The sequence below is a fragment of the Pyxicephalus adspersus genome, chromosome 1 (genome assembly GCF_032062135.1).
Source record: "Pyxicephalus adspersus chromosome 1, UCB_Pads_2.0, whole genome shotgun sequence".
NCBI lineage: Eukaryota > Metazoa > Chordata > Amphibia > Anura > Pyxicephalidae > Pyxicephalus > Pyxicephalus adspersus.
This window is the reverse complement of record NC_092858.1, coordinates 87,435,669-87,461,501: the sequence shown is the minus strand read 5'-3', so window position 1 is coordinate 87,461,501 and position 25,833 is coordinate 87,435,669. Positions and strand designations below refer to the sequence as shown.

The 25,833-nt window shown below is 32.7% G+C and overlaps 1 protein-coding gene across 3 annotated transcripts in view; it reads right to left on the bottom strand.

Moving 5' to 3' along the window:
- The window catches only part of TBX4 (T-box transcription factor 4), an 82,876-nt gene extending 76,715 nt beyond the window's left edge, over positions 1-6,161 (bottom strand). For 2 of the 3 annotated variants that reach the window (XM_072417174.1, XM_072417190.1), the window contains exon 1: positions 2,925-3,267. The gene's annotated coding sequence lies outside the window, so the exon portion shown is untranslated. Of the gene's footprint in view, positions 1-2,924; positions 3,268-6,069 lie in introns of those variants that run through there. The other variant, XM_072417182.1, reaches the window with a different exon arrangement.
- Between the last annotated feature and the right edge of the window lie 19,672 nt (positions 6,162-25,833).

Below are 25,833 nucleotides of genomic sequence, written 5' to 3'. Positions count from 1 at the left end.
TACAAGTATTCATATACTTGTATAAGTGGGCAAAGTCTATTAAAAAGAAGGAGCTCTTAAATTGTAGGTGTAATAAATATTTGAAGTATGATCCATAAACGCTGATTTCAGGTCATAACCATCGAAGCATGGTGAGAATCATTTAGACCTTTGCACCGAAAGCTGTGGGTCAAAACATCCTGTTGTTTTCAAAATGGAGTTAAGCTTGAGTGCTAAGATATCAATGGAGGTATTACAGCACCCTTTATCTCTGCATCCAACTTATTGCATGAATCGACTTTGGGATGCATTGCCAAATGCAATGCAGCACCAACGGTACAAAGTCTGGGAGTTTTTAAATTAGCTGCTTAGGGAAATTTGAATTGAATTTGTGTAGGTTCCTATTTAGAACTTGAAATTAGTTACTATACTTTATTATTGGTGAAGAATAATTCATATATATAGTTTAATACTATTTTGTAATGATACATTTCTTAACTAAATTTTATTTTATTTTTTTATTTATATTTTTTTATCATATATATACATATAAATATAAATATATATATATATATATATATATATATATAAACTTCCTGTAATATATATCTTCAATATTAGGTATTTTTATAATACTTTCATAAATTGTCAGGTGTTTAAAAATTCTAAGCATATTTTAATTTTTTTAATAAATTTATTCTGAGTCAAGTATTCACATTGGTTTTTTTATATTTTTATCCTAATCCACATAATTTTATGTATATATATATATTTATATATATATATATATATATATATATATATTTAGTTTTTTTATGTGTATGTATATACATATAAATACATGTGTTTGTTTATGTACGCGCACATTTTATCCTAAGTATCCTCATTATAGAAGAAAAGAAATCTGAGCCCATTCAAGCAGTTCAAATGTAAGCAGAGTGGGATTAGAAGGGACTTCTCTTAAACTTGAACAGAGACTGGGAAAAAGCAATAAAGATAAGGTATGACAACAGCATTGCAGGACCTGTTGCTCATCAACATAGTTCTTTACTGGATACAGGCATCTTTTAGAACTGGCTATGCAGAAATCAAAGCTTGTGTATGTGTATTTACAGCCAGCAGTCAGGGAAAGAAACTTCAAGAGACTCAATGTCATGTGGTTTTACAGGTGACTTGTTTCACCTCTTTGGGTTAAATGTTTTCTCCAATGGTTTGACAACAAAACATTATAACCTACAAGCAATACAAAGTCATAGAAGCTACTGACACAGATGAAATACGTACATTGTCTGTAATACTTTTACTGCTTACTACATAACTATATTTTATCAAAGCTTTATTTTTTTTGTTTTGTCACTGGAAAAATATATTATGGGATTCATATTCATGGGGTTCAACTACCATAGCAAGACAAAAATGGAAATTGTAATTTGCTATAAACTGTTATAAAAATGTGCCTTTTATTCATTTTATCAATGTACACAATGAGTAGATATTCTATTCTGGTCCTCACTTGACATTACTTGACATTATTTGACTATATATATATAGTAAGATTATTAGGTAATGTCTATAGTAAACTGTTGTATACTTGCTCCTAAATAATTTATTTTAATATTAGCCAGGTATTATGTAATTAATCAATTTTGGTATTGTTTCTGGATATTAATTTTTATTCTAATATATTTTTTCTATTTTCTGTATATTTAAAGAAGAAAACAACTATACCCTAAATTATATTTTTTTTTACCATCATTTGAGGTACTGTCAGGAAATATATAAAAGTTTGTCCTCTAATGAATCCAAATATGATATAACTGGAGTTATGTACTTCTGGTCCTAAAATATTCATTTGGTTTTAAAACACATTGCCGTGATAATGTTTGCAATGGTTTAGGTGACATGTAACTGCAAATAATGGAAAATTGAATTTTTAGGTTGTGAGATTGCAAAAAATATTCAGAGAAGTAAAGTAAATATCACTATCATCTAGGTAAATATTTATTTCTCTATTGATATAAATAGTCATTTCGATGTTTTCACTGTCGTATGCCTAGTGATTTACTATTGCAAAAGATGCCGCTGCATATTTAATAATATTACTTGTTTATAAATCATTCTATGGTTATCTATGACCAATGCTGTGGAAGTTAGAAATAGCAGGAAAAAGTATGCAGGATTAAAGGGTTCAAACGTTGAATTAATTCACTTACAGGATGCATATTTTCAAATCTCTTCCTTCATTGATCACTAAATTTATAAAATGCGAACGATGAGTCAAAAGTTGCAGCCTCGAGTAATAAAACAATGCACCAGCTATGCAATATATTTATTGCAAACTTTTCATTTTCTAAAACATTTTCTAATAAAATTTGGGAATTGGTAATGTAGTGCAGGTTTCTCCTTATCTCAAATATATTCCGATAATGTAAAACAGTTGCAGGCCTCCGACTAAAGGAAAATCTGCTAGTAGTTGGAACATCCAGAAACACCAGGCCCAACACAGGCAGCTATAGGACAAAGCAGTTGTAGTGAAAAGGATTTGGCAGGCTAGGGGGAGGAGATGGGGGCTGGAGATGAAAAGAGTGAACTTGCAGTCTCTGTGTACCTGCAGAAGGTACCAAGCCATTTCTTTAAGACGGTGTTTACACTAGTGTCATGTGTCTGAAACCGTTATCACGCAAGCAACTCCCTTTGACTTTACTTTTCAGCCATTTATCAGATTAGATTATTATCATGTCGTGTTTATTGTCTGTAAAAACATTAAAGAGGATGACATATGTATCATTTCAGCACTAACTGAGTCAATAATTGATTATGTATTCCACACACTTTACAATGAAATTATTATACCATACGGAACTGAATACATTTTCAACATTACAGACAAGTACTGCAGGCAGAAAAGATTAAAGAGGAAGAAAAAAAAGACTAATTGCACTTACACTGGCTTTGGTGGGTCCAAACTCCTAAACTTCACTTATACTTTGACAGTTGCATCCAAATAAAAAGAAATAACATGTCCTGAAAGTACCAGATTCAATTACAAACTCTTGCTTTCCTCGTCTTGTTACCGAAGCAGAGAAGTCTGGCCAGAATCAGATTGGTTCTGAGTAAGACCGATGATGGGGTAGAAGCTGTAGGCTGAGAGATGAGGGTCAGCTTTTGACAAGAGATTTAGAAACAACTAGTGGTAGGGCTGTAATGGTCCCTGTCCAGTGGATGCATCCTTCACACTGATCACACACTGCAGTAAGGAGACATTCCCAGATCCCACAGAAACTTTTCCTTGATCTTCTCTAAAAAATGTTTCTCAGAGATAGAATTTTTGGCCTTCTTTCTCCCTCCCCTTTGAGTCTCCCCCCTCTTGCTGACGTTGCTGCTGTCAATCAGTTCCTTTAGGACTATGCTCCAGCAATATTATACACACTGAACTTAACTGTTTTGGTCCTTTATATATAACCGTGCTACTGCTTTATGAAAACAACTCCCAGCCTAATTCAAAATCTCAGTGTCTGACCATTTCAATTTATAACTCACAAGTATTTTTCTACATTCTTCTGTGACTGCTGTAAACAAAATACCAGATATGATTACAACTAAGCAAGACTTTGACAATCATTCACTGGTAAATATATTCATGTTTCATGTCAATTATTAGTTTTAGGAAAGTTTCCCTTTTTTAAATATAATGTTTATTAGAAAATGTAATATACCTAAAATGCAAACAATTTATAGCACTAAAAATAAAGGACGAGAAGACTGACCTTACCACTGCAATATATATTTATATATATATATATATATATATATATTCTAATGACTGAACTCACTTTATGTATGTTTTTTTTATAGATGTAAACCCATTTACTATATATATTTTTTCTGTATAGTTACATTTGATTTTATTGTCTACATGCAAGCAATCTGCATGACATAATTTTTATTTGTAGGCGTGTCTGTGAATTTTCAAAAAGTCAATTTGTGATTTCCCAATTTTTGCACAGGTTACACTAAAAAGTGAGACTAAATTTGAACTAAAAGAACTGACAGAGGGAACAGTAGTTTCCCCTGATACATAGGCTTGCTTGGAAAATTGACAATACAAAAAAAAAACTATTATTATAATACTAATATTTTCTAGTTTGTAGCAAAAAAAAGTAAGTAAAATAAAAATATTTTTTTCTGTAGCAAAATACAGAAATTGTTGATAGAACCAATATATGTTCTACAAAAGTTCATCTGTTGAGTTTCCCATTTAAACAACGGGTATGTCAATGACACAAAATGTAGACGTGATCTTCATTTGAACCCGCGTGTACTTTTTTCAGCTTGCCTTCCTTAAAATGAACAATTTCCACACATACTACATATACTTACATATAAAGGCCTACTTATATCTTATTTTACAATATGTCATATCAAGCAGCAAGCACATAAATGCAAAAATACGTAGTTGTCTATGTCCTAAATTTTAATTAGTAATAATACCTATGTGAAAAACAAATTTCTTCCTGAAAAAAATGTTATCCCATAGATGTTGGTTCCGCAGTTTTCTATACCGATATACACATCTTTCTAGAATAAAAATCTTGCCCCAATAGAGAATTATTTACATTATCATATTGTCATGCCTAATGACTATATCACATCCAGTAGGCAGCTCTGTGGATCAAATGTGGATCAGATGAGGCAAAATTATAAATTTCTAATCTGTGGTCAAGAAGGTTAATGCCCAGAGATGGAAATATGGTTTTCTAAGTCAAATATGAACAATGGCATGGCTTCACTGAGCTGTTGGCTGCATATCACCAAACAAAGCAAACTATTCAGTTAGTGCCAAAGGCTATTAAGAAGCCAAGTATGTAGACGGTAATAAATAAATATTTTGGAAAGTCTGTAGAATGTCAAACTAGTGGATATTATTACAGTTCTAAGGTCTTACTTCAAATTATGGCAAGTAATTTGTATTCAGAGTAGATTGGTTAAAAAATAGGGCAGTGACCAGCACTTCTAGGACCAAATACAAAAGGATAAGTAGTATTTTTTTTTTCACCAACTTTTCTTGACTGCTGTTGGCCTTTCAGCTAAGTTGATATGTGTAAGAGAACTGTGTAAAATATGTATGGTCTTTTAATACGGTGCTCCTTTTACTACTCATATGTTCAAAATATTTCTGCTGTCACGTCATGATTGTCAATCATCTTGCTGACTGTCAGTTACCTTTCTATTGGACTGTGTACATGTTTACTAGAATTGAATGATCTGTCACAGAGAAGGGACCATAAAAATTAATAAAATAAATCTGGAACTACAGTGTCCAATAAAATATATTGAATTGCTATATTTGTGCTATGAATATGTGTGACACTATTTAATACAGCTGTTTTTTTAATATATATATAATTTATTATTCTGTATTACATTTCTGTGCAATAGTTTGTTACTAATTTGCATACAATATTCCTATAATGTTATTTTATTTTGATGTTTGAAAATCCGAAAATTTGATCACTATAACTTTTAGAAAAGTTTAATTGAGCATAATATTAAATTGAATTTTTACATTTTAGCTCTATTAGATACAAATAAATTAATCCCAAATAACTTTATTGTAAAAAAGTAAAAATATGCTTTTCCTTACCATTTACCATTACATTTCTTACTAATATATATATATATATATATATATATATATATATTCCAATGAGTTTTTGCCATACTTTGTTTTGTACTTGAAAAGCCCTTACAATTTAATATTTATGATAAAATAAAAGCCTAAAAAAACACTACTGGCTAAAAACAAAAGTTCACGACAGCGAGAGCAAATATAAGAGCTTATAAGAAATACTTAACCAATAGTCTCTAAATACGAATCATGTATACACGTTACCAGTTTCTAAACAAGATAAAATTAACATGAATATGTTCCATTGTATTTAGTGATTGAATGGTAACAAAAAGAAGATAAGCAGCAAAGATGTAAAATATACTAATAAACAATGAAAGTATGCTGATAGACTGTACTTAGTTAATTATGATTGATTTTCTCTTACTGTATCTGGAAAGTTATTGAGATTAGATGCTTACCAGTTAGATATTTGTTGGTCCTCTAACTGAGATGCTTGAAGAGTTAGATTTTTTCACAACCTCGAATTTGCAAAGACAACCAATTCTCCAGCATATGAATAGTTTAAGAAAGACAATGCTATAAAACCACTGGTTCTTTATGGGCAAGATTTTATCAGATTTTCTTGAAAGTAAATTTAAACCAAACTCACTCCCACAGTCACGTGGTTCAGAAATTGGGAACAGAAGCAGGATAAAATAAACAGGGGTCAACCTTTTAATGAACCATTTTCCCACTCTCAAAAAAAAAAGGGTCGAGGGGAGATACAGTGATTTTTTTTCCTAGGAGCACGAAGAAACTTGCACGGCCTGGTAAGAACTGCAGAAAGGCAATAAAACAATCCTATAATGCTGCCCTGTTTAAAACTATGTATAGGGTATTTATCATGCAAAGCTAGTATATTTGGCACATTCTAGTAATGTTGCAGTTGATTTGTTTGTGTATATTTACTCATTGTGTAACCATTTACTATTTGTACAGCATTCTTTGGACTGCTAAATTAAATAATTTTATTTTTTTAATTTATTTATACATTTAATATATAAAAAATATTTTAATTGTTTGAATCAAAACATTGCTCTACTTTATTACCGCTTTAAATATGGCAAAATATTCTATCTTTCTATTCTATATATTCTATCAACTTAATGTCCTAATAAATAAACAGGTCTTTAAAATGGAATGTCATTTTTGGGAGGTGCTGTGGATCCATTAGGTGTAGATCAAACAAGGACATCTTTGCAAGAAATTTATAAAGTTCAGATGTGGTTTTTGCTTTTTAAACTTTTGTTTTGGCATTAGGCTATCCATCCATAATGGACCAGTACTAACTTTAAGCATGCAAATACAGGGCACAGAAGTGGAATTGATCATTTCTTAGAGACCAATAAGCCCTCATTATTTCAAAACCTGTGCTAGGAACGACAAAATACTTACATTCATCTGTGATTTTTTTTAAACATAACTGTCAAAGTAGTAAAAGCCAAACTAATTTAACAAGGTAGAATGCTTTTTTAATTATATTTTTATTTCACAGAACAACAAATATTAATTAGTGTTGAACAAAAAGTTTTTTTTGGAAGCAACAGTCTGAAATTACAGCAATGAGGGAAAGTGCATGCTTTAATCCATGACCTAAAAATTAAGAAATATTTTCCGATCAACCTCAAACCAACCATTACAAAGCATGATCTGAATTAGTGGGGCTAGGTTAAGAAAGTGAGGTCCTTGTGAGAACTCCCCTGTCGATGTCTGTTCACTGAAGGAAGGTGATCTCTATACATGGATCCTTGCAATTCTCACAAAGAAGCAATCAAAGCTCGGTATACCATTTTTTTAGTGGTGAGAGTTGCTAAAGAGAGAACTAAAAAAAAAAATCTATATTTGTAAAAATTTGGCTACGTGCAAAGTGGGGCTGATTTTAGCATAGCAAATGCTCACTTTTTAAATCAAATGTTTACTTTGCTTAGTTAATAGGGTGAAGCTGCATTTAATTCCTACATCCAATCAGATACATGCAAAATATAATTTTAAAACATTTCTTGCATGTTGTTAGGTATTCAAAATTAACACAGCTTCACCTTATTTACTAATCTAAGCCAACATTTACCTTGCTTAACAAATAGCCTCTAATTATATAGTAAATCATTCCCAATAATTAAGAGTTTATAATAAGGGGTTGTTATTATTTGTTACAGCATGTTTACGGATATTCAGTGTAAATATTTTTTACAATAGACATGTTTCCGTTATCACTCTACCATTAGTTGCATTGAAGATTTTAATTTATTTTTCCTTGAGTATTTTTGTTTATAATATAAGTTTATATAAGTTTTATAATATAAGTTTATAAATTATAAGTTTCAAATTTTCAGTGTCAGTGGGTGTTCTCTTGTACTAAGTAAAAACATGGACCTTTGTTGAAGCAATGCATGTGAAACAGGGTGAGAAGTGCTTGTATGCAGAAATTCCATCCACACACTTAGTAATCTGTGTGAAGTGAAGATAATGGTCATCTTCCACATGTCTATTAAATAAAAGCTACTAAAGGACCAGCAATTTACAACCATGGGATTACCTTATCTGCAATATAGGTCAGGTTAAAAGACAGGCTTTTAGTGTAAATTCAAGAATTTGGACTTTATTCTGAAAGTAGGATAAAGACCGTAATTTATAGATTATGTAAGGTTTTGAAAGGGAATTGGCTTCATTACGTGATCAAATGTGGTTCTAATTTCACAGGCACCATATGGACATATTAAACAGTGTTTTAAGTATATATGGTATATATAGTGTAAATATAAATATATATATATATATTTATATTAAAGATGTGTTGTATGTAAATATTTATATTCTGCTCATATAGGTATGCACACATGTTCACAATTTACCAATGGAACTTTTTTATTTTGCATTTGTCCACTTGTATACAATTTGTCCATTGAATACAAATGTTTTGATAACTCATACTACAAATAAAGTGTTTACATATAATAATATTGCAGCACATGTGCACACAACACAAGCCCTCCACAGAATTAATGTGAACTAACATTTATTATTAGGCTAAAATTGATGGCTTTTACATTACATGTTTATAGGCCCATATTTTTGCAGAACTCTGAAGTTATAAGAATTGCAATATGAAAGGTGCACATGTTTAGAAGGATATACTGTGAATCCCACAGCAGAAAGGTACTTTACAACTAAGTGCAGTTTTCTTTCTGAATCTCTAACCAGAACTATTTGTAAGTTCCTGAATTATTTTGTGTTCCCTCCTCCAGTTTTCCTACTCCTTCTGGGGTTTCATTTGAAGATAGCTTTGAAGGTATAACTTCCTCTTAGTAATTACAAGTAAAGGGGGGCTATAGTTCTAAACAAGGTAAATATAAAAGTACCAGCAGGAAGCCAAACCAGACTGATTTACAAAAACTGAAGCAAAGAAAACAAGAGCATCGGTGGAGCAGTTATCCATAGTAACCAATCAGTTTCCTTGCTGCATCTGAAACATGAAACCTAACTTTCTGCTACTGACAAGTTCTCCATTTTTCTACTAATTTTTACATTTTTGCACATTAGCTCAATTATTTGACACTAAATTCAATGGCGGAGAAGAATTACAATTTCAGGTCTGAACAGCAAAAATATTATTCAGAAAATCACTAACTAGATATTAGCTAACTTTAATCACATGTTAATTCTGCATCCTCAGTCTTATTATTACTGTGTCTTGAACACTGATACCACATATTAAATATTATACAACAATAATGCGGAGAAGGATTGCTGTATTTAAATCGGTATATTTAAATATATAATGTTATAATTTTCATTTTTTATTGAAACCACAATGTAATATGCACTTATTAGGTAACTAAAAGGAAAATGCAAATAGAATTAATGCTAGGGTTGTCAACTATTTAATTGCATGTATATGAATTACACAGGTTGCTGGCTAATTACTTAATCTAATTAACCACAAAACCTGTATTTCTTAGATACAACACTAATTAAAGAGATTAGATGGCAACCCTGATAAACACCTATATGTAATAAGTGCGGAATGTTAAGTAGAAGCTTATTGCAAACTGTCTTTTAAGTTATGCAAACTTTATAAGCTACTGGTGTTAAGTGATTTGACGGCACAGCTTTACAATTCTCAGATGTTTTCAGAAACCATTTTTCTTATTATTATAAAAAAAGTTTTAAAACACGTATGATATGTAAACAGAGCAAGTGACTGCATATGAAATCTGTCAAACCTTCTCTCTTTGAACTTACCCTTTTACATTTCTATATAAGGACTGAGAAATAAACCGAAAATCTTCTTGATCCCACAGCCAAAAATATTTAACTGCATCAATATGCCCCTTACTACTGGTAAATACTACTGGTTGCACATTATTTGTCATAAAATGAGACAGGACGTTTACATACATGAAGAAAATGAATTTACACAAAAAAAATCTTTAAATATTTAACATATCATGCAGAGTCATTTGTTTCAGGATTGTGTTCATATAGAAGCTCTTATTTGTTTAACCTTGTCAGGGTACAAAATATCACCTCGCACACTTTCAAGGTATTACCATGCTTTTGTTCTATTAGGTCTTTTGGTTTCTGCTGGATACATCCATTGCTTTGTATTTAGAGGAAATATTGGTATACATTTTAAGATTCCTTGTTTACCTACAAATACTTAGTAACAAATTAGCCTTTATTAGCAGAAAAAAATGATTACAATGTGATACTTTTGATGTTTTCTTCATGTATATTTTATTTTTATTTTTTTAAATTTACCATTTTCTAAACAATGACATAAAAATATACATTCAAAACATTATATGTTGGCAGCAAAAAAGGGTTTTGATTTTAAAAGAATTGTTCATTTGCATCAAAAGTATCTTCAGCATTTAAAAAAGCATCATTGGTAATGATATCATATTAATTAAGAAAATATGAGGGGATTAAAAAGTGGCAGTGCAAGGAGATTGTTGAAAACTGTGTTATGACCTGTGATTTTTTTATATTTTTTTTTTTTTTAGTTTAACAGATTTAAAAAAAATCTTCAAGCACATAGCTAATACGTCTTCTATGGTTTCTAGGATGCAAGGTGATGATGAGTAGGGGGTTTGGTATCTTGAAGAGTGTGAGAAGATGATTTGTTTGTTTTTTAAAGGCTATGAAGAATGACAAGAGCAAACTGTTAGCACTGCAAGATAATGTCTTAGACACACTGTTAGCGAAGTGATCCGTTTTCACACTTTGGCAATGACTTGGCTAATACTTTCTTCTTACCAACGAGTTAGCAAAATAAAAAAAACTCAACTCAATATTTATTAATTTTCTTTCATTACATTTATAATGTTGTCCTATTAGATATATAGCATTATCTTTTTATATATATATATATATATATATATATATATATATATATATAGAACACATATTAAAATATCTTCTGAAATGCTGTGTCTAATGTGTTTAAAAAAATGGAAAAAAATGTAAAACATTGTTTAAACTGAAATAAATGTTGTGAATAACTTTACATAAAAAGTATTACATAAAACCATTTTTGATGGAGGTTTTGATTACACAAGCAAATCTTTAGCTTGTCTTTCTATTCTATGATGGGAAATATGATTTGTTTGTGGTTAAGTGAATGACATTAGCTGTTACATAATATATTTTACAGATTTTTTATTATCAAGGTGTCTGATACTGAACATGGTTTGAGGTACAGAAAAAACCTAAGGACAGCCTAAAACCCCTTGTCAGCATCTGGTCGCAAAGCAGCAGTTAGTATAATATTAGATTTGCAGGATTTATCAGTGGTCTGGAAGTCCAGCATGGCTGGATAGCAGTGGGCAAATCTAATTCTTTAATACAAAGACCTCAACAGCCTATTAGAAACACTTTACTTGCATTTAGAAATGTTAACTTAATTTCATACATTTTCAGTTACTGACCTGGTATCCACATCAGACAAAAAAAAAACTTGGCAGCAGATCAGAGATTCATTAATTCAGCATTATGTATTTGTGTATAAATGAATGAGAAAATTATGTCTATCATAAATAAAACAGATTGCAATGGGCACACAATGATTTTAATGTACTTTTGAAGTTCCGAATAAGACTTTGATAAGAAAACGTCATATTTTTACCAAATAAATGCACAGCTATAGTTGAGCATTTTTTTGTGTGTAAAATAAACATAAAACTTTAGTAGCTTTTTGTAGCTTCAATAATTATTTCATCATATTAGTACACAGAAAGCAACATTTGTAGATTTTTTTACTAGGTGTTTTAACCTAATTTAAAATATGATTGAACCCCTGCTTGAAAGTGTGTGAGACAGTTTTATCCCTTTTGTGGAAACATTAAGGTTTTCACAGGTCTTTAAATAAAAAAAACAAATAAAATATTTTACCGCAAAGCAGAAGACATTGAAAATAAAAACTAATGCAAACAAATGTTTTATTCATGGAAATGAAAATGTTAAAGTTAGTCAACTATTTACTCAGATGGAATAAAAAATAGAAATATCTTGTTTTCATATTTGAAAAATGTCTTTTTTAATAAAATCAATCAAAAAGAATTTTTATTTTTAAAATGTAATTTTAAAAACTAGTAGGTTGACCAGAATTTAACACGATCATTAGATAATGAAAAAGAACTGATGTTTTAACTATGGTGCTAACAATTTAAATAAATTAATTTTTATTTTTATAGGTAATATATAGAATAATAATATATAATAAGATAATAAATATAGGGGTAATATCTATCATTCTATTTACAGCTTACAAGAAACCTTTTTTTCATTATCTCCACCCAATTTGAATATGTAAAACTTATTAAGTGCAAAATGACAACTATGAACAATAAAACATTATTGTAAATCTGCTTTAGCAGGATCCTAAAATAGCATTTACTACATGCAGAGGTGATGTTCTGTTGTGCTTATTGGATTGTCATTATATTGGGTCACAAGGCTTAGTAGCAGTTCATTACTGCTACTGAAATCAGCAAATGATTTTATAATGTGTAAACAAAAATGGTGAAATGGCCTCACATTAGACATCAAGGAAATATATATATTATAATATATAATATATATAATAATTTCAGTAAAGCTAGCCATACTTGGTGGGATTTAAACATGGCTTTTACAGATGACACTTTTGAGTCCGTGATATATTCACAATATATTGACTAGTGGCTAATTATCATGAAGAGATGCTGCACCCTGGATCCTAGCCTATCTATGCTGAATTCATACAATATGCAATAAAGAATTGATGTGAATGTGAATTGAAAAATGAAAATATGATCATATAGCATCAGATTGCATTATGTGTAGTTTGTGCAATGATTAACAGCCCATTAGCAATATTGTTTCATTGATCTGACTATACCAAATTAAAATATGATTAGATATTATAGATTGATTGTTAGTCTATGATTCATAATACAGCTATAAAGAAAACGTATCTAATCTGAAGTAAATATTATGTAGCATTTGTTTTTATTAGCGTAATAGCCGATACACAATGCCTATACAAATGTATAACCTATAGTAAAAATTACATACAGTTGAGTAAAGCTGTTTAGAAGTTCTCCATAAATTAAATTTTCTTGGAAACGAAGTATTTTTTAGTAGAGAGGGCATTTTTTTTGTTTCAGTAAAGCCATCATTAAGATGTTTAAATAATAATCAAAAATCAAGCCTTTGGTCCCAATTGGCCATAATTATTTTGACATGTCAAAAAATGGAAAATCTTTATAAAAAGCGTAGTTTAAGAAAAGTATGTATAGATATTAGTGGCCTATATCAATCCTAAAGGTAGAATCAGACAAGACCTGGAAAGTTTATAGCCCCCTTATGACCTTAGTTGGCATTCCTGGATGATTGTTGTTGGGGCAAAAGTTAAATGTAAGTATATGAATTAAATAAAAGGTCTCATAGCATTAAATATAGCTCATATATGTTTAAAGTAAAGCAATCTTCATAGGGGGATTTGGCTTACTGAAAGCTTTACATCAGCCTTGAAAACATGTGTTTGCTTTAAAGATGTAATTTGGCTATGGAAAACTTAAAAAAAATCCCTTTATTTAAATGTTCAAAGCAAATGCAGGTTTACAAGGCTGAAATAAAAATGCACCCCTTTTAGTAAATAATCCCTGTTTTGTTTGTACTTGTCTACTTGTGTCTAGCAGCAGTATTGACTAATACCATGACCAGAGCAACAATTAGAGGCAGTAATTTATTTGTGACTGAAGATTAACAAAGCCACAGTGGGTAAAGTGGTTTTCACAATGTTCAAAAATATTCTGCCATCCAAATTGCTTGGATATCCTTACTTCTGCCAAATGCTCTGTGAATAAACATGTTTCAAAATGATCATAGGGTCACTAAATAAATCAGCAGAGGGGTTGGAGATGATTGGAAAACCCAACCCATATTCAATAAAAGTTTGTAATGTGTCAAAGTGGTCTTAACAGGCCACTAACACTTCAAGTGGAGGTACACAGAACTACTCACATGAGAAATTCACTTATTGCATCTAGAGCTTGGTAAAGAAATCTCACAAAGTTATTACTTTATAATAGTACCCAAAATACTGAAGCCTTCCAACTTTGGTTTGCAAACTGATTTTGCATCCTATTGCAAGAATCATAAATTTATCACTGAACTTGATTCCAGAAATGCAGTTGAACCTATGGAAACTTTTTTTCAGATTAGATATCTACTTGGTCTTAACTGATATAGATGTATTTACAAGAATACTACAACAAACCTTCAAAATTTCTAAACCTTTTATGGATTATCTGAGTATTCCCGGTAGGCACAGTTAGAATATGACTAGAGCCAGCCCTGAGGGGGTCACCTGTTCTTAGAACACATTTTCTTTCCTACTGACTCTGGAAGTAAATGCCACAGATCTCGCTTGAATCTTACACTTTTTTGCAATCAAGTAACCCCCCCCCCCCCTCCCGCGGCCCTTCCCACATCTCTAAAAGCAACAAGCACAGCATTTACAGTTCAGCAGGCTAAACTTCAAAGTTTCAAAGAAACCTCCAAATAGCAGTACCTTTGTAAAGCCAATCTTATTTCATTCAGTTTGTGAATTTAAAGAAACAAAACCAAATCATAAAATAATTTAATTGCGTTTCCAAATGCAGCAGTCTAGTGAAATCACCATTTCTGGTGTATATTATAGGAACTGCTCACTTTCTTTCCTGGCTAACAAAGCACACAAGTAAATGCTCAGCAACAGCACTTGTTAAATCTGTGACTTTTGGAACTTTCAAAGTAGCAGCTCTTTTCCAGCAGCGAGCTGATGGACACTCAATACATGGAAGACAATGCTACTCAGGTAATCGGAAGCTCTCAGTGGACCTCTAAAAGATGATCTCCGTGGACTCTCAGCAGACATGTGTCAGCAGTTGGTAAAAGGAATTGTTATAGGGGAGTCGGAATGGGCAAATATGTAAGGCAAATAGCCAAGGCATATTTAGCAAATTTTTTTTATGTACTACAGATATACATATTTCTCTTTTTTTAATAAAATCAACCAGATTAACTTACATCTTTTAAACAAAACCATGAAGCACAATCATTGTGTTGCAAGTAACAAGAGTCTGTAGTCATCAAATGTTTTAACTCCAGCCCTTAAAATTCAGGATATGCAGACATTTTAGTGTCAGAATAACAGACAATAACAAAAGAGGTAAGGCTAGCAAGACATAGAGATTGACTGTGCTTATAGCAAAGCTCAGCCTGTATGTGTACCTGGAAAAATGGAACCCTACTATATGCAATATGCAAATAAGGGTGCCATATAAATGTATAAAATAATAAGTATATATAAATAACTAAGTAATATTTACATTATTGACATCTAACTTTTATTATAAAGTCTACACACATGTTTGCATACATATTTCCTTAAAGCATGTCAACTAATAGAAAGAAGGAGATGACTGACCGTTCTCACGTATGAGTTAGTAAGCATTGTCCATAGATTTCAAGAATGAGTAGCCAAAATAGTTGGTAGTGGGATTCCTGGATATTTTGGAAGCTATGTATGTGTAAGCTTTGGATAAGTAAGTTCAGCTACTTTCAAACTCTTCACTAGTGTAGGTTGAAGATTTCAATAAAATACATATATATTGCAAGATAAAGCACCAGTGGTCTGCCTTAGTAAAGACTTATGCTTAAACTGGGCTTTGTTTACTGTATTCAGGTTCAGGAGTCAAAAGTCAATACTTGCAGGCAGGATGGAAAGTAGGTATATCCTGGATGTTGAAAGAAGGTATGAATGTTCTTCTTGTATGTATATCTTTAAGCTTATATTGCCAATGGTCAACCAAAGAGTATAAATAATTATTACAGCTAAAACACAGTGCATAAAATTTGTTAATGGTTCTATGCACATGATCAGAGGTTAGGCATAGATACTTCAAGACATAAAAGGACATGTTTTTTATTCACTTAGATATACCTAACTGGTTCATTTTAGTAATACACAACAAAATACAGCAACCCAAGCAGTAATCCTAATAATTCAAATGACAAAAAAGGCAAGTTCTAAATAACTATACCACAGGATGCATATTATCTGTCTTGTATTCTTTAACATAGATAAGTACACATGTAGAAGTTTGTGTGGTTTTATCCTGTATGCAGTTTGTTTTAATAATGAATTGTAGCAAGCCAAGCAAAGTATATTCAAACATACAGTATAGAGAGAGGCATATTGGTCAATACATTCCTTTTACAAGCAAACGGATTTCTACCAGCCCTTTATCAAGTTCTGCTGAGTGGTCTCCTATTACCGTGCTGTACTGTGCACCTAGGGTGCAGTAATGCTCTTCATAAAACCACTCAGCCTCACTTCATTACATGGTAATGCTATTTTACCTTGCATTACAGCCTATAGAAGAGGAACCTAACAAGAACAGGCCAGAAAATGATCTAGAGACTGAATCTGGAACAAGGGAGCATACTGAGCTGTTCTACATATTCAAAGCTTGTTCAAGAAAACTAACAAATGTGATAACAGAATTATAGTGCATTGGAGAAAAGAACTGTTAATTGAAGGACGTATTTCCTTGCACATGAACTAATGACAAGATAATGCTTTACACGGTTTAGGTTTGACATGCCGGTATTCTATACTGGTATATGTGTGACTTTCAAATCAGCGGGTAATTTATTAACTAATGTGTTTTACTTCCACTTAGTAGTAAATACATATAGATGTCTTCCTATTAAATACTTTAATACTAGACTTTTTAAGACTGCAAACAGAAAAGCGCTTTGAAGATTGAATAATAAAATATATCTAAAGGCAATTCTTGTAGTTATGGGTAAAGTAGGAAAGGGTCACAACTTCTGACTTTTTCTGTTTGTGCCCCTTTTGGAGAATTCCATCACTTGCTGTGTTAAGAAACAGAAAGTGATAGGAGAATTCTCTAAAGGTTCCTAAGACAAATGTTTGCATTAGAGGATTTACCCTCTATTTTAGACCCAGTAACAACTCAACATAAAAACTCATGAGTCTAACTGGAGTGGATGGTACCCATTACTCCAAGGGTGGAAGACATTTGGCGTTAATCATGTCTGCAGTAGTTAGGAAGACTTTGCTCTCTTGTTGGACTTCTTCCACACCTCCCACCTGTTTCTCACAAAGCTTCAACATCTATTTTGTATAGATAGAAACCTCCCAACCAAAAGATTTATGCACTGGTGGGTGGGTGGCTTTTTGGTTCCTTTAAGAATGATTCATCATTGGGTGTGTAAAAGGTGATTGAAGCAAGTATCTGCATTATAATATTGCAATCATTTGTGACCTTAATACAGGTATAAGCAACTTCAAGAAGCAAACTATCAAGACCACCTCCCTTTGTTGTCCTATGACTTTTTTTCTTACATTTGCCTGCTCTACAACCACTCGAAACCACAATATAAACCAGAAATTGCCCTCAGTGGGAATTAAATTTATCTGTCGAGTCAACCCAAAGATTGGAGTAAATTTAAACAAACTGTTGGCGTACTGAACAAAGACAAATTCAACCAATCAACACTTGTTGCCGAAGGCATAAACATTTTGCTTAATACCTTAGCAAAATGCATGAATAACCTGGATAAAATCTTAAATCTCTTAGATGATTTTTTTAAATCTTTTATTTTTTTGTTCTGCTTTTGTCATTGATATCTTTCTTTCTTTCTTTCTTTCTTTTTTTCTTTCTTTCTGTGAACTCTCCCCTGAAGACAGCAAGATTCCAGCTGTTACTGAAGAATTCTGAAAGACACTGGCATTTGAGAAAACATCTCATCCACCAATATGTTTTCATCAAATTTGTTTTTCTTTTCATCTATGTATATATGATCATATCTTTCAATCTCTTTGTATCTGTCTGTCTCTTTATACTATGTTATTATCAACCCACAATTAATCACAGACACTGTCTACTTTTCTTCTCTCATCCTCCAATCTCTATAACCACCTCAATTCATTCATCCTTCACATATATATTCTTAAAATCACCCCATCGTTCTACAAAACATCTTCTCACTCTCCATAGACACTCATGCATCCATCCCTCGTGCCTTTATTCTGGTTTACATGCTTTTTTCTGGCTCTGTGCTTTTCCAAAGTTTCTAGTTACAAATTATCATGAATATGGTGTGCTACACAACAAATAAAGCACGGGCAGATAATGCAAAAGAAAAAAGAAAGCTAATAAAAAAAATTGATAAAATATTAAAACAATTTAATTTATTCAATGAAAAGTGATTGTTTTTTGTTGTATGTGTGGTAATATGGGCAAACATATTTAAAATAACTTGAAATGTATGAAATGTTAAAGTAGACATGCACACGAGTTGGTCAGTTTGACCGACTAATGAAGGGAACCATCTCTAATGGAGCTTTGGATAGCAGGAAATTAATGCAATTAATGCAAAAAGAATATATATATATATATATATATATATATATAATCACACAAGACAAGAAATGTAAGGGCTTCCTGAAATGTCTCTTAAACATGTGTATGCAGCAAAATGTTGTGTCCACCATTTTTTTTAATTTTTTTATGGTTCCAGTTATTCTTCTTGTTGTTTTTTATTCTCCTTATGATATTTGTGTTCTCCTGTTCCAGGATGGATCTGGTCCAAAACATTTGCCAACTTAAAGCAAACAATTTGTAAGAAATCTATTCCAAGTTTGCTAAATCACCCAGTGTCTCCCATGACAGTCTTACTTCTCCAGTCTTGGACAGCTTTAATACATCACACCTACTGTAAAAGTTAGCTTTATGGGAAGTTGTGGGGAAACTTTTACCTTTAAATATTACCTGAATTGTAATATTTTCCAGTAGCTTAACTATATTGTTATGCAATAAAGAGAACTGGAACATTTCAGTATTAGGTTGTCCAGTAACTGCTCAATCATTTCAAGTTATGTTCCAGATCAAGCTCATTTGATTACCGCTAAAGATATTTTTTTGCAAGTAGTAATAATGAAAGTGATAAGTAGTCATTCCAAAGCCTTGTAATTGGTATTTTTTTAAAATTGTAATGATCCCTAATTGTTCATCTATAAGCAGCTGCTTCTCATTTTGTATGCAGAAAAAGGGTATAGGGTGTGGAATAACCAAATCTTAAGCATTACAGACTGTGGTGGGAATGATCAATAAACAAATTGTATTTAGGACAGACAGATGTTTCAGCACATCATACATTGAAGGAAACATCTGCAACAAAGCAGTTTTGGGGTTTTACAGTTAGGTCCATAAATATTTGGACAGAGACAACTTTTTTCTAATTTTGGTTCTGTACATCACCACAATTAATTTTAAATGAAACAACTCAGATGGAGTTGAACTGCAGACTTTCAGATTACATAAAAATGTGAGGAACTAAAGCCTTTTTTTAACACAATCACTTCATTTCAGGGGATAATTAGATATAAAAGTAATTAGACAAATTAAAAAGCTGATAATAAAATATTAATTTCTAATACTTGGTTGAAAACCCTTTGCTGGCAATGACAGCCTGTAGTCTTGAACTCATGGACATCACCAGATGCTGGGTTTCCTCCTTTTTAATGCTCTGCCAGGCCTTTCCTGCAGCGGCTTTCAGTTTCTGTTTGTTTGTGGGCCTTTCTGTCCGAAATTTAGCCTTCAACAAGTGAAATGCATGCTCAATTGGGTTCAGATCAGGTGACTGACTTGGCCATTCAAGAATATTCCACTTCTTTGCTTTATTAAACTCCTGGGTTGCTTTGGCTGTATGTTTTGGGTCATTGTCCATCTGTATTATGAAATGCTTCCCAATCAATGTGACTGCATTTAGCTGGATTTGAGCAGACGATATGTCTCTGAACACCTCAGAATTTATTCGGCTGCTTCTGTCCTGTGTCACATCATGGATAAACACTAGTGTCCCAGTGCCACTGGCAGCCATGCACGCCCAAGTCATCACACTGCCTCCGCCATGTTTTACAGATGATGTGCTATGCTTTGGATCATGAGCTGTTCCACGCCTTCTCCATACTTTCTTCTTGCCATCATTCTGGAAAAGGTTGATCTTGGTTTTATCTGTTCAAAGAATGTTTTTCCAGAACCGTCCTGGCTTTTTTAGATGTTTTTGATCAAAGTCCAATCTAGCCTTTCTATTCTTGAGGCTTATGAGTGACTTGCACCTTGCAGTGCACTCTCTGTATTTACTTTCATGCAGTCTTCTCTTTATGGTATACTTGGATATCGATACGCCTACTTCCTAGAGAGTGTTGTTCACTTGGTTGGCTGTTGTGAAGGGGTTTTTCTTCACCATGGAAATGATTCTGCGATCATCCACCACTGTTATCGTCCATGGACGTCCAGGTCTTTTGGCGTTGCCGAGTTCACCAGTGCTTTGTTTATTTCTCATGATGTACTAAACTGTAGATTTTGCCACTCCTAATATTGTAGCAATTTCTCGGATGGGTTTTTTTCTGTTTTTGCGCGTAAGGATGGCTTGTTTCACCTGCATGGAGAACTCCGCATGTTGTCTGTTCACAGCAAAATCTTCCACATACAGGCCCCCCCCCCCCCCTCAAATCAACTCCAGGCCATTTATCTGCTTAATTGATAATGACATAACAAAGGAATTGCCCATACCAGACCATGAAATAGCCTTTGAGTCAATTGTCCAATTACTTTTGAGCCCCTGAAATGAAGTGATTGTGTAAAAAAAAGTCTTTAGTTCCTCACATTGTTATGCAATCTTTTTGTTCAACCCACTGAATTAAAGCTGAAAGTCTGCAGTTCAACTGCATCTGTGTTGTTTCATTTAAAATTATTTATGGTAATGTACAGAACCAAAATTAGAAAAAAAAATTGTCTCTGTCCAAATATTTATGGACCTAACTGTAGATATCTTTAGGGGCAGGGTAGAATCTGTATCTAAGGACTGTTATAGTAGTTTAATGGCCTGCTGCAAAAAAAGGCAATTCTAATCACCTGAAAATGGTATGGAACAAGTATTTACTACATGTCTCATCAAGTTTACTTCTCTGGTACCTTATTTGCTTAGATGGATAGGTAGAAAAAAATGTTTTGAACATTTTTTTTTTATAGAAAAAGAGAAGTATTGAATGTGTGGATGGATATGTAGATACTGATGGTTAGATGAATTTCACACTTTTTACCCTATGCCATGCAGTGTCCACTGAAACTCTTCTACCCTGCCCACCACTGGATGCTGTTCCCCCCCCCCCCCCCCATCTTTATTCACCTCTACTGTGTCCAAAACCTCTTCATCCACAGTATGATTGCCTAATTGCTTCACTATAGTCCTATTATCCAAAAAACCCAAATACAAATTTCTTAAAACAACTATCCTTTACCAGTAAGTTTGAAACAATTCTCAGAGACATTTTCGAATCCCAAGAAATATGCATTAATACCACTACTTATTTCCAGGTGTGCCCTTTTTTTCCTTGAGGTCTCATGAATAATATTTTAGTGAGTTTGTAGCTATTGTTATAATGCATTTTTGTGGTGTGTGGTAGATAACCCACACAAGTGATTCGCTTAGCTCCAAATAGTCAAATAAGAGAGCATTTTACTAGTAACACAATGGTAAGCGATACCTCATCACCTAAAGGTTCATCTCACAATTGGTACTGTTTTAATGGAACACCAAACCACTTATCGCCGAATTCAAATAGAGGACATCACACAATGACCTACAATGTAAAAAAGCAATATACTGATCACCAATGTAATGAGGACACTAGACTGACCTCCAAAGAGGGGTGATACTCTAACCAAGGCAATGGTGTGGCATTACAGTGTCTAATAATGTAAGGAGGACACTACTCTAAAAACCATTGTGACAAATGTGTTATACTGACCACCAATGTAACAAGAGTTAAGATATTGAACACCCCAGGGAAACAGCACTTTAGTATTCACCATAATAAAAGATCATTACAAGGATCACTAATAGAAGTGGAGCATTTCAGTGATCACAATTGACATCATTGTAAGGACAATTAAAACACTGTCCACCAATTTAATCTAGGGCACTACAACAACCAATATAGCAATGCAGTGTTTTCACTCTGACCACAAATGTTACATGGAGCCATACACTGACTATTAGGATAATATGATAACCTACTGACCTACTACATACGAGAAAGTGCACTTTTCTGATCTCCCAAGCGGTATGATCCATATCAGTGGCTGCTAACATATAGGGGTGTTCCGTTTGTTTTGTTCAAGTTTGTTCATTGGGGGCTGGGAAGAAGGGTTGTTGAAAAAATAATCCACCTCAGGCGTCAAAAGCTCTAGGCAAATTTTCAGACAATTTTTAATATATGGCAGCCCATCAGTGAATAGGTAGGTGAGCAGGGATCAGGGGAAGACAAGGCACCATTAGCCATCAATATTTTTGTAGATAATTTTAGAAACAAAAACCTTGTCTACCCCTGTATCTAAATGTGTGACAGGAGCAAGCGGTAGTAAAAAAATGTCAGATGCTGTCACTGCAATTAGATGGTTCTATCAAGGAGAGTAATCTCCTGTCCAACAATTAAAGTATAGCTCTGGATCTAGCAGCAAGGCAGTAGTATGGTAGTGTGCAAAGGTAAATAAAACCACTGAACATAATGGCCAGATTTTAAAGTTTCGAAGGAAATCCAGTGATCCAGCAAACCTGGAATAGATGTTTCTCAAAATTATTTGCTATAAGTTTTAGGCAAATGTTTCCAGTCCTGAATCAGATGCATTGCAAGTTTTCTGGATCACCTAGGTTCCCCCATGATAGTCTACTTTCTCCTGTTTTGGAGATGTTTAATAAATCAAGCTCTGTGATGGAGGGGTTTCTTGCTGTCCATACAAACTAGATAATTGCTGTAGCCCATAGACACCAATATTGGAGTTTATATTTAAAGGGGGTGCAATTTTACAAGTAGTTTAAACATAGAAAGAAAACTGTCATCATTTTCTGATATAAAATATTTATTTGAACAAAGTTCATTTATATATCCATTGGCTGTAATATTTGCACATATTATGAATCATAATATGACGGTATACAAGGTTGATGGAATTTTACTATCATAATATTTACACTTGTATGGGTATACTGCCTTGACTTCTACAAGTACAAAATTTACAGGCCAGCTCCACCTGTCCGTTGTGCTATAAAAGTGTTAGAAATTCAGATTTCTGTAGGTCTATTGCTTAGTAAGGGTCTTGGGTTACGAAGGTTCTGTGAACAGTACACAACCTCTCTCATATGGTAGCCTCTGTTTTGATTAATATGAAGCACAGCTGGATTATCTTCACTCACACTAATGTCTTTACCAATATTAGACATCCTTTGAGTCTCTTTGCATGATTTTGCCTGAAGAAAAGGAAACTATTTATGTTGACCTAGATAGAGAAAGAACTGGGTTGTGGTCCATGGTCTTCCACAAGATTCTAGGGTGGGTATGTAAGTGCTTTACAAGAAGAAACTCTCTGGTCAAACATATATTGCAGTGCTTCCGCAGCCCAGGAAAAGGTCTCACTCCTCATCCCTCTGCTTTATCCAGGCTGGAAGTCCATAAAGTTCAGTTTTCTGTTTTTTCCACTTCTTGTAAAATCTGGACACAGTGTGGTTGTACTCCAGAAAATGACCATTAAATGATTTATTTTGGTTTAATGCATCATTATTACCATCCTTCCATGTGCTGATGGTATTTATAGCCAAAAAAATGTTTCCCTAATACTATTAGCAATATACTTTTCACCTATAATATTTAAAGATGTGTGCCGGGGTCAAACATAGTTGACATGTATTTTGGAACTTAACATTAGCATAATAGAAAGACATTGTAACCTCATAAAAAATTAAAACATGTAAATTAAATGTCTTCTAACCCCCTGTGTTTACTAATTAACTATATGGATTACATTGTCTCCAATATTTCATATTAACCAAGACAACAAGGTCAACATTATTGCAATAAAGTGCATGAAATACACAACTGTGCATTACTGTACAATGCATAGCTTATGACGTTTATCCTGTGTAGATGTTTGAGCTAACTTTTGAATTTACCATTAATTACATTCCATTAAGTTCACAAATGATGATAGCACAATATTTCAATATATTTGTTAGTAATGTATTTGAAAGGATACATTATGGTTTAAGTATATGATCAAAATAACATATAGGGCTTGGTTAGATTGATTTAAAAACCTGGAAGGAATTTCCTAAAATCATTTTCTATTATTTGTTTGCTGGAGCACCAAGGTTCACTCGTCTATCTTCTCCAGTCTTAGAGAACTTTAATAAAATAGGCCCACATTATCAACATTATTACGAAAGCTTTCTTGTACAAATCATTTAATATAAAAAATGCAAATTAGAGTTCTTATATCAAGTATATATTCCTATAGTAATGTTTATTGTACAATCTTTACACCTTCTAGATCCAGGAGAACACAAGAGTTGCTCCAAGGCTGTAAAGGAGTTAAATAGATTGGGGATTCGTGGCATGTATAATTCCTTGTGTGTCTCTCACAATGGGCCTGATTTATTAAAGCTTTCCAAGACTGGAGGGGATACACTTTTATCAATGAAACTGGATGATCCAAAAAACCTGGAATGAATCTGTTCCTAGATTGAAAACATTAGCTATAAGAAATCCATTCCAGTTTTGCTGAAGTGCATCCTCCTCGGCCTTGGAGAGCTTTAATAAATCAGGCATTATACCTCTTAATTCACATTGTGAAAAAAAAACAATGCAATTTATGGAACCATCTTTTCCTATTAATTCATCCACAATTTTGCCATACAACCATCCCTCAAATTTATCACACATTATTCTAGATATCTGCTACTTCTTTCCAAAACATTAATGTTGTATTTTTCCTTTCTTTGCAGGTCATATTAATTACAAAATGTTGGAATATTTTTATGTTGATATCATGTACTGAAGGTGCTCTGCCAAAGCCTATTCATTACAATAGTGTTTTTTTTACTGCTTACCGTCTTTGAAAAAACTTGACTATATATGGTTAAACTAAGGACACCATTGGTTTGAAACTATGCATCTAAGGCATTCCAAAAGAAATCTAATGAATATTTCATTTATGGGAGCTCTGACATTAGAATACTCTTGTATTGACTGCAAACTTCCAAGGACATGAATCAGGCCAATTGTCTAGAACCTTTGCAGAAAAGGTGTCCCTTCTATATGCATAGTACCACCTGTACGCCTAGTTCCCTGGATCACTGGACATGTCAAGGTGGATGTGTGATATACATTTATGATATATGGCAATTTGTTTGTTCATAGATAAATTATTTTGTGTTTTTTGTTTTTGTGACTGGCATGTTTTTCTTACTACTATAAGCAATGAGCTGTATAATTTGGCTGGTAAATGGAAAAAAATATCATGGCATTATTGTATGCTCTGTAATTTTGCTTTGTTCTGAGGTAGGATACTAAATATGCTCTACCTTTTATACAACTGAACAAAAATTAATTTTTTTCAGTAAATGGAGCAATTGTATTTTACTTTTATTTTAAATATTTTGTAGAATACACCCTTAACATTTAATATGAATGAATTGTACAAAATATACAATAAAGACACATCTTGATCAAAATAGTTTTTCCCTGATTGAAAAAGGAGTTCAATTTACATTCTGCAGTCTAT